The 8,539-nt window shown below is 37.2% G+C and overlaps 1 protein-coding gene across 6 annotated transcripts in view; it reads right to left on the bottom strand.

Moving 5' to 3' along the window:
- The window catches only part of LOC21400505 (E3 ubiquitin-protein ligase CCNB1IP1 homolog), a 4,518-nt gene extending 3,913 nt beyond the window's left edge, over positions 1 to 605 (bottom strand). For all 6 annotated transcript variants that reach the window (XM_024163726.1, XM_024163725.1, XM_024163729.1 and 3 more), the window contains exons 1-2: positions 360 to 605; positions 131 to 222 (exon numbers count right to left, since the gene is read on the bottom strand). The gene's annotated coding sequence lies outside the window, so the exon portion shown is untranslated. The remainder of the gene's footprint in view (positions 1 to 130; positions 223 to 359) is intronic.
- Between the last annotated feature and the right edge of the window lie 7,934 nt (positions 606 to 8,539).

The following is an 8,539-nucleotide window of genomic DNA, read 5'->3' on the forward strand; positions in this document are numbered from 1 at the left end:
AAAACACCCAAAAAAATTTTAAAAAGTGGGGGGGGGGGGGGGGAAGAATAATCGAAGGCCAGAAAAATGAAAATTAGAGTGAAATCAAGGAAGAAAAATGAAAAATAACCGATCATGATTTTTCCCTTACCAATTTCAATCTCTATCAACTCCAAAGGAAAGCTCGGAAAATAACGCAATGGATACCCTAGCGGAGAAGGCGATTCTCAGATTCTGCTCCCACTACGCAAATGAAATTCTCGAATTGTAGAATTCAAAATAAAACCAAGAAAATGCATTAAAAATACGCAATTGAATCCAAACAAAATCTATTACTTTCAACGAAAGAAACGATAAATTTCAATAAAAGAAAAACTTACAGCACGAATCCTACGCAAGAGAAATGGAGGAGGAGAGAGAAGCTAGCTTCTCGTGTGTGAAGGATGAAATGGAGGATTCTGGGGCTTGATAATGGCGGAATACGCGGGAAAGTTCTCTTTCTCTCTCTGCGGATGAAGGAAAGTTCGGAACTTCGGAGAGTCGGAAAGCCGGAAAATTGTTTCGATTCGAATTAGTGATGGCGGTAAAAGAAGTATGGGCTTCACATAGACCACTTTATAGCCAAGCCCAATGATTTCCCGGTTGGCGGATTTCGACCCTGTTTAACTATGGAGTTACATCTAGAGGTGTAAGTTTAGGCTCGGTGGTCCAAAAGAAAATTTCGGGCCGACCCGGTCTTAAAAGAGATAGGGTCGGTCTTGTCAGATCTTAAATTTAAAAAGTTTAAGATCTACTCGGTTCAGTCTAAAATTTATAAGGTATTTTAAAAAAAAAACCTTTTAAAATGTGATGTTGTCCGGCTCTAAAAGAGAGAGGATTGGCCTAGCCCGTTCTAATCTAAAAGATTTAGGGTCGGGTCTGGGCCAACAGTAACAGGTCTCAGGCCGACCCGTTTATCATGACTCAAACTTACAGCTCTAATTACATCAGAGTTATTGAATTTTTTTCTCTTTTTATAATTAGTATTGAAAATTGTTCTATCTTAAATATTAATCTTGAATTTAAGTATCTCAAATTTAATCTCTCGATTATATTTCATTAAATTTTTTATGGAAAAGGTTGGGTAATCTTGTTATTTCACCTCAATGAATGAGTACTCTAGTAATTTTAACATAAATGAACAAACTTGAACAAGAGTTAGTCTTTATTATTAGGGTGCGTTTGGAACTCGTTCTAAAATAATTTTGTTTTGTGTATGAAAATGGATATGCAAATTTCAATCTCAGGTAGGAATCATTTCTGAAAATGTATTTGGTAGTTTTATTCAGAGATTGCTTTCAGTATAAGAAAAAACTGAAGATGCGTTTGGTTTTACATTTTTAAAAACATGTAATAGTATTTGAAATAATATACTAAATAATTAATAAATCCCCAATCAATACACTAATAATTAATATAATATATACATATATACTATATGTAAATATGTTATACTTACTACTTTTCAGTTGTCTTGGCATACGTAAATAGTAAACAATAAACAATTAGGATACCAATTACCATACACACATATTGTTAGTTAATTTATATATAAGAACATCTGCAAATCAGTTTTTTTTTTTTAAATTACATTACAAATAAATACTAAATAATTAAAAATAAGATTACTTAGTGAATGATTAGTAAAAAAAAAAAGTTTACTAAGTGAAGGATTGAGACCGGAGAAAATGAAAATGGAAAAAGGAAAACGATTACAAATCGTGTTCAGATTGTCAACATTTTTTAGAGAAAGAAGAAAACGTTTTCATTTTTGTTTTTTGTATGATGCGGTGTCAAACGCCATTCTCGGAGCATTTTTATTTTTTGGTCCTCAAAAAACGTGAAAAACGTATTTGAAATGGATTCCAAAGAGGCACTTAATTTCATTCTTTTTTTTTTTTTCCTTTTGTTTTAGATTCACCTTTTATTTTATAAATTGCCTTGTTTTCGGTTCGAAGTTTTGTGGTTTTTAAAGTATTCTTTACTTATATGTCTAATTAGTAATATACACGTCTAATATAAATTATGAATCTACTAATCCGGCTACAAGACACTATTGTTCTAAAAAGAAAAAAAAAGGAAAACTATAATCATATATTCAAAATATATTCTTTTGTTTTTTAAACTACAAAAATTGTAATTAAATTTTTATCTTTGAGATTTACTAATATATCTATTGAATTCAATACATAGTATAACTAATCAATTTAGTATTTTATGTGACATTGTGGGTTTTATGTAAAATCACAACTAATATATGTTATTATCTTTTTCTATCACCACCGGATCATCATACTCCTATTTGTATTCTTTTTACTACTAGTTTAAACTGTTGGATCTTTAATCCAACGTTGGGCTTATATGTGAATAATTATATGTTATAGACTGTCATATGAGATTAAGTCTATTTAAAGTGGTCTACTAAGGTTTGGTTAATTTGGGCATTAATGTATCCAATAGGGTGTCGGCCTATAATGTGTAGAGACTTAAAAGGTAATCTCTATTTTTATGGATTCAGGTATGCTTCCAGTTATAGATTTATTAATTCTTGATGATCTAACATGAATGTTCTTGGCTTTTGGATGATGGTTTTCACCAAATCATTCATTTCTAAAAAGTGGTATCAGAGCCTCTTCATGTTGAACCATTGAGAATAAATTTTGGATGAATTTTTGATTGATGTATTCATATTTTTTTTATTTTCGGTTTAAAAAAATATGAAAAAAGGTAAAAGAAGGTTTTGACTGGCAACAACTTTCTGCCACCGGCACAGTCAAAACCGAACGCGACCGTGAGACTGCGCCGACAAGGGGTAGCCGCGGCAACCAGGCCGCGGTGGCATAAGAAGAGTGGCAGCCTTTGGCCGCCACCATAGAAGAAAAAAAAACATAATTGTGGCCGGCGGTTGCCTCTGCTGCTGCTGCTGCTGGCACTATGAAAAACCAACGCGGCCTTAGGCCGCGCCGGCAACGAAGAGCTGTGGCAGAATGGACAGGCGGCCGCCTGTCAGGGACCGCAAGCTTCAAGGTCGCAATAGTTTGTTGCGACCCCTTACAACTGTAGACTCTGGGCTACTATCAGCAAAGCACTGGCCTAAACGTGCTCGTAGCTGAAGAAAGGAGCTGCGTGCTTTAACCCGCAACTATATGAAATTTTTATTTAGGCCTTCGGGCCATAAAGGAACCACGGGCCCAATTGGTTCCGTGGCTTAAGATAAGCTAGCCCGCAGCCATGCATTAAAAAAAAGATAGAGTTGGCGGTTGGGTTGGAATGAGGATCTAGGTCAGGTCAATCCGATCCGGTCCAGCCCTAACCTAGCTGACTGTTGACCGTATGGTTGACTTTGACTTTGACCATTTTTTTGGGTCAATTTTAGTGCAATATAAATTTGAATATAGGTATATTTATATATATATTGAGATGAATTAATTGAAATAACATGTAACCAAAGGGTCCTTTCTTGTGGAAATTAATTTATTTTTAGAATATAAGCGGTTGTGTGCATGTTACTTATGTGAATATTGATCGGCCCAAAGGAATGTTGAGATTTAACAAAATTGCATGATCACATGAAGTAATAAACGCGTGATGATTATTCAGTTTTATATGTGAACAATACATCCGCCTAAAGGAAGATTTATTGTTCGACATGTTCTTATTATTAGTGTTTGATTACTACACCAAGATATCACTTACAAGTTACTATTTTTGTCCAAAGACAAAATATTAATGGAGTGCCAGGTATCTTGAGATGAGATTTACCTTTATTTCAATTTTATTGCTATTTTTATTTTGAGGCTTATGTGAGCTCGTTTTGTTTTTTTGTTGTTCTCTGGATTTAGCTACAACCACTCCTGCTAATATTACTACCAACAACAACTTAATTCCTATGCTAAATGGCACTAACTTGAAGTCATGGCAAGAGAACCTTCTGATGGTTCTCGGAGTCTTGAATCTCGACCTAGCGTTAAGGGTTGATTCTCTTGCACCTCTTACAGATAAGAGTACCTCTGATGAAAAGAGGGATAAGCAAAGGTGGGAGAAATTAAATCGCATGTGTATGATGATCATGAAGAAGGCCATTCCGGAAGCATTCAGGGGCACAATGTCTGAAAAGATAATTACGGCTAAGGAGTTCCTTGCAGACATTGAAAAAAAGGTTTGTCAAGAACGAAAAGGTTGAAATAGGTACGCTCTTGACAGGCCTAATTTCAATGAGGTATAAGGGCAAAGGCAATATTAGTGAGTACATCATGGAGATTTCTCATCTTGCTTCAAAGTTAAAAGCACTTTAGCTAGAACTTTCTAGGGATTTGCTAGTGCATCTAGTTCTAATATCTCTTCCGCCACAGTTTAGCCAGTTTAATTGAGCTACAACTGTCAAAAAGAGACTTAGTCTCTGAATGAGTTCATCTCACACTATGTTCATGAAGAGGAAAGGCTGAAGCAAGATAAGACAGAGAGTCCTCACCTGGCCTCAACCTCTAAGGACAAGGACAAGGGAAACAAGAGGAAGAAGGATAAGGAAGTTACATATACGACACCTCAAAAGAAACAACAAAAGAAATCCGGTGAATCGGAAGGCATGGGCTGTTACTTCTATGTAGCTGAAGGGCATAAGAACAAGCATTGCACGCTTCTTAATTTAGTTTGTTATGAGGTTAATTTAACTTCGGTACCTAGACACACGTGGTGGACAGATTTTGGTGTAATAACTCACATCAGTGTGTCTATGCGGGGTTGCTTGAGTTGCCGAAAGCTAAGTGATGGTGAAAGATACATCTATGTGGGTGATGGCAAGACATTTCAAGTTGAGGCAATAGTGAAATTTAAATTATTATTAAAGACTAAATTTTATTTGGATCTTGATGAGACATTTATTGTACTGTCTTTTAGACGGAATTTGATTTCTATTTCTGCTTTGGACAAATCTGGTTACTCTTGTTCATTTGTGAGTGGAAAATTTAGTTTGTTTCATGATTCAAAATTGGTTGGTTCCGGTTCTTTGTCAGGTTATAATAATCTTTTTTTCATTGATACAATTGCCTCATTTATTGAATCTCTGCAATTAAGTACATGAGGTATAAAGAGAAAATTAACTAATGAAAATTTGACTATATTATGGCACAAGATATTAGGTTATATCTCCAGACGAAGAATAGAGAAACTTGTGTCAAATGAAATTCTAGACCCCTTAGATTTTACAGATTTTGATGTTTGTGTTAACTGTATAAAGGGAAAACAAACCAATAAAATGAGATTTTAAGCCAACAGGACTTTGGACGTCTTAGAACTTATACATATGGATATTTGTGGGTCAATCTCTACGGTTGCTTGGAATGGTCAACAATATTTTATAACATTCATAGATGACTTTTCTAGATATGGCTATATATCTCATTCATGAAAAGTCTCAGTCGTTGGATGTATTCAAAAATTATAAGACTGAAGTTGAGAACCAACTCAGCAGAAGGATCAAAACTGTCAAATCTGAGCTGTCCCGGGGCTGTACCGGGGCTGCCCTGGGGCTGTCCCGTGGCCGTCCCAGCCCAGGGGCTGTCCTGGGGCTGTACCGGAGCTGACCCGAGGATGTCCCGTGGCTGTCCCGGGGCTGTACTGGGGCTATCCCAGGTTTTTCTCGGGGATGTCTCGGGGCTGTCCCGTGGCTGTCCCGGGGCTGCCCTGGGCAGTCCTGGGGCTGTACCAGGGATGTCCCGTGGCTGGGGCTGTCTCGGGGCTGTCCTGACATTGACCCGGGGCTATCCCGGGTTGTCCCGGGGATGTCCCCGGGCTGTCCCGGATTGTCCCGGGGATGTCCCGGGGCTGTCCCGGGGCTTTCCCGGGGATGTCCAGGGCTGTCCCGGGTTTTTCCCGGGGATGTCCCGGGGCTGACTCGGGAATGTCCCGTGGCTCTCCCGAGATTACCCCGGGGCTGTCCCGGGGCTGACCTGGCGCTGTCCCGGGGATGACCTGGGGCTGTCACGGGGCTTTCCCGGGGATGTCCCGGGGCTGTCTAGGGCTATCTCGGGTTTTTCCTTGGGATGTCCCGGAGCTATCCCGGGGTTGCCCCGGTGCTGTCCCGGGGCAGTCCCGAGGCTGACCCGGGGCTGCCCCGTGGCCGTCCCGGGGCTGTCCTGGGGCAGTACCGGGGCAGTCCTGGGGATGTCCCGTGGCTGGCCCGGGGCTGCCCCGGGGCCGTCCCGGGGCTGTACCCCCTAGAAGCATGAGATGTAAAAGGATCTTTATTATTTATTTAATAAAATAGTTTATTCATCATTTTTTGTGCATATATTTATGAATATTTTATGAATATAAAATGAAAATTCCGTGATTATTTATGTAACCTTAAACATAGTATATAAGTGTTATATACGAGAGGATAGTGTTTAAGGATAATAATCAAAGAGATTGTTCATGATGAATTTAATTAAAGTTTGGACTCTTTAATTAAAATATTATTAATACATGTCATTCCCATTTTGAATGGAACGGTGTTATCCGCACTGTTAATATGGCGAGATATTGAATGAGTGTATTTCGCATAAGAAGATTATGTGGAACAAGGACACAGACACAATATGAATTTCTAATAATTTCTGTTAAGCATAGAAATTCTAATTGAGTCTACCGATGGTCATATATAGGATGATCTTAATCCTGAGTTCTTAACAAACTCCTATTTATGGATTTATGTCTTTTGATTTACTCAGTACGGATTCCGAGACCCTGAATCCTATTCCTTGTATTTTGGAGACATAATGAAATAGGTAGCTGGGAATGTTATTATACGAGATGAAATCCATTCCTTCTTGAGAAAGAAGTAGATAAATAATTCTCATGAGTGTTGATTCGGTACTTGGATTAGTAAGAGCGCTCTGGTTCATGAATGTGTTTTATGAATCACTATCAATTAGAGAATCAATGGTACTTAAGGATGCAGATATAATTAGAGAAGTTAACGGATTCTACCTGACTCTAATTATGAATTATTTATTGAGGATTGATCTATATGTAATGACTATATCAAATGGACACTTCGTAGTTTAGAAGTAATTAATGTCTATAATTTCGAGAGTTCAATTCCAAGTTTATAGTGGAGTAACTATTGGAATTAATAGAATTAATTAATTAATTAAAGTGTTTAATTAATTATTAATTTTATTGGAGCTCGGGATTATAGGTCCATTAGTCCCCACGCCGTCCTTGTAATTCTACCAGACACAAAGGGCAAAATGGGAATTTTAGAATTACGGAATTCTAAAATTAAATACTCAAAAAATAATTAATTGAGAATTAATATTTAAATAATTTGATTATTTAAATTTGAATTTGAACACATCTAGATTTATCCATTTAAACTTATTTGATAAGTTGTTCAATTTAGAATTCAAATTAATTTAAGTTTGACTTAAATTCAAATTTGAATTTGAATTAAAATTGGACTATTGGATAAAGGATAAAATCTCTTCCTTCCCTATCTGTTGTTGGCGCCACACACATGGTAAAACCCTAATGATGTGGCCGGCCACTTAAAGGATAAAGGGAAGGGATTTGTTGTTCCAAATTCAAATTGGAGATAGGGATTTGATTCTATTTTGAAGTTTTATTTCTACTCTTTAAATATGAGAATGATAGAAAATTGTGGACACAATTTTTGAAACAATTTTCATCCCTAAAATTGGTTGGTGGCCGAATTTACTCATAGGAAAAAGAGAGCAAAATTTTTTCTCAAAAAATTCCACATCGTGCATGCGTTGGTGTTTGTGGAAATTCGAGTGTTTCAGAAACCTGTTTTGTCTCACGTGTGCCCACACACACGTCTAAGTGGAATCAAGGAATTGACGTGGAAGACTTTAGTTTTCTAAACACAAAGCTTGGAGCAAGGACTATTCGTGGACAAAGAACTCAAATTATCATCCGAGTCGGCTTCCAGGTATTTTTCCGGATTGAGTTCTTGATATATAAATTAATGCGATTAATTTATTCGTGCATAAATTAATATAATCTATAGAGTATCTCAAAAGTTTTTCTGAAATTTTTGTGCAACCAACAATTGGTATCAGAGCAATCTATAGACGATATTAATTTATGCTTTGATTATTTGATAATCAGAATTAATATATTAAATATGTGATATTTAATAATGTATTTATGTGATGGGTAGGCACTTACATTTATGGATGTTTAATTTTAATTCATGTTGATGAATGTATGGGTGGTGGATTTGATTGTTAATTATATGGTTCCATGGATCGGTTATATTTATTCATTGATAAAATTATTGTAATTTAATTCAGGATTAGAGTTATTGTAATTCTAGGTTTTGGGTAGAATTAGGGTTTTAATTTTGAATCAAAAGGAGGCCTTGAAGATCAAGTTTGAAGCCTTTGAAGATGCCCAGAAATTGCCCAGAAAATTTCCAGAAAACGGCCAAAAGGCGCGCTCCAGCGCGTGACCAACGCGCCCCAGCGCGCGGCCACAGCGCGCCCCAGCGCGCGCCCATCGCGCCCCAGTGCGCGGC

The sequence above is a fragment of the Morus notabilis genome, unplaced genomic scaffold (genome assembly GCF_000414095.1).
Source record: "Morus notabilis unplaced genomic scaffold, ASM41409v2 Scaffold243, whole genome shotgun sequence".
In the NCBI taxonomy this organism is placed as follows: Eukaryota; Viridiplantae; Streptophyta; class Magnoliopsida; order Rosales; family Moraceae; genus Morus; species Morus notabilis.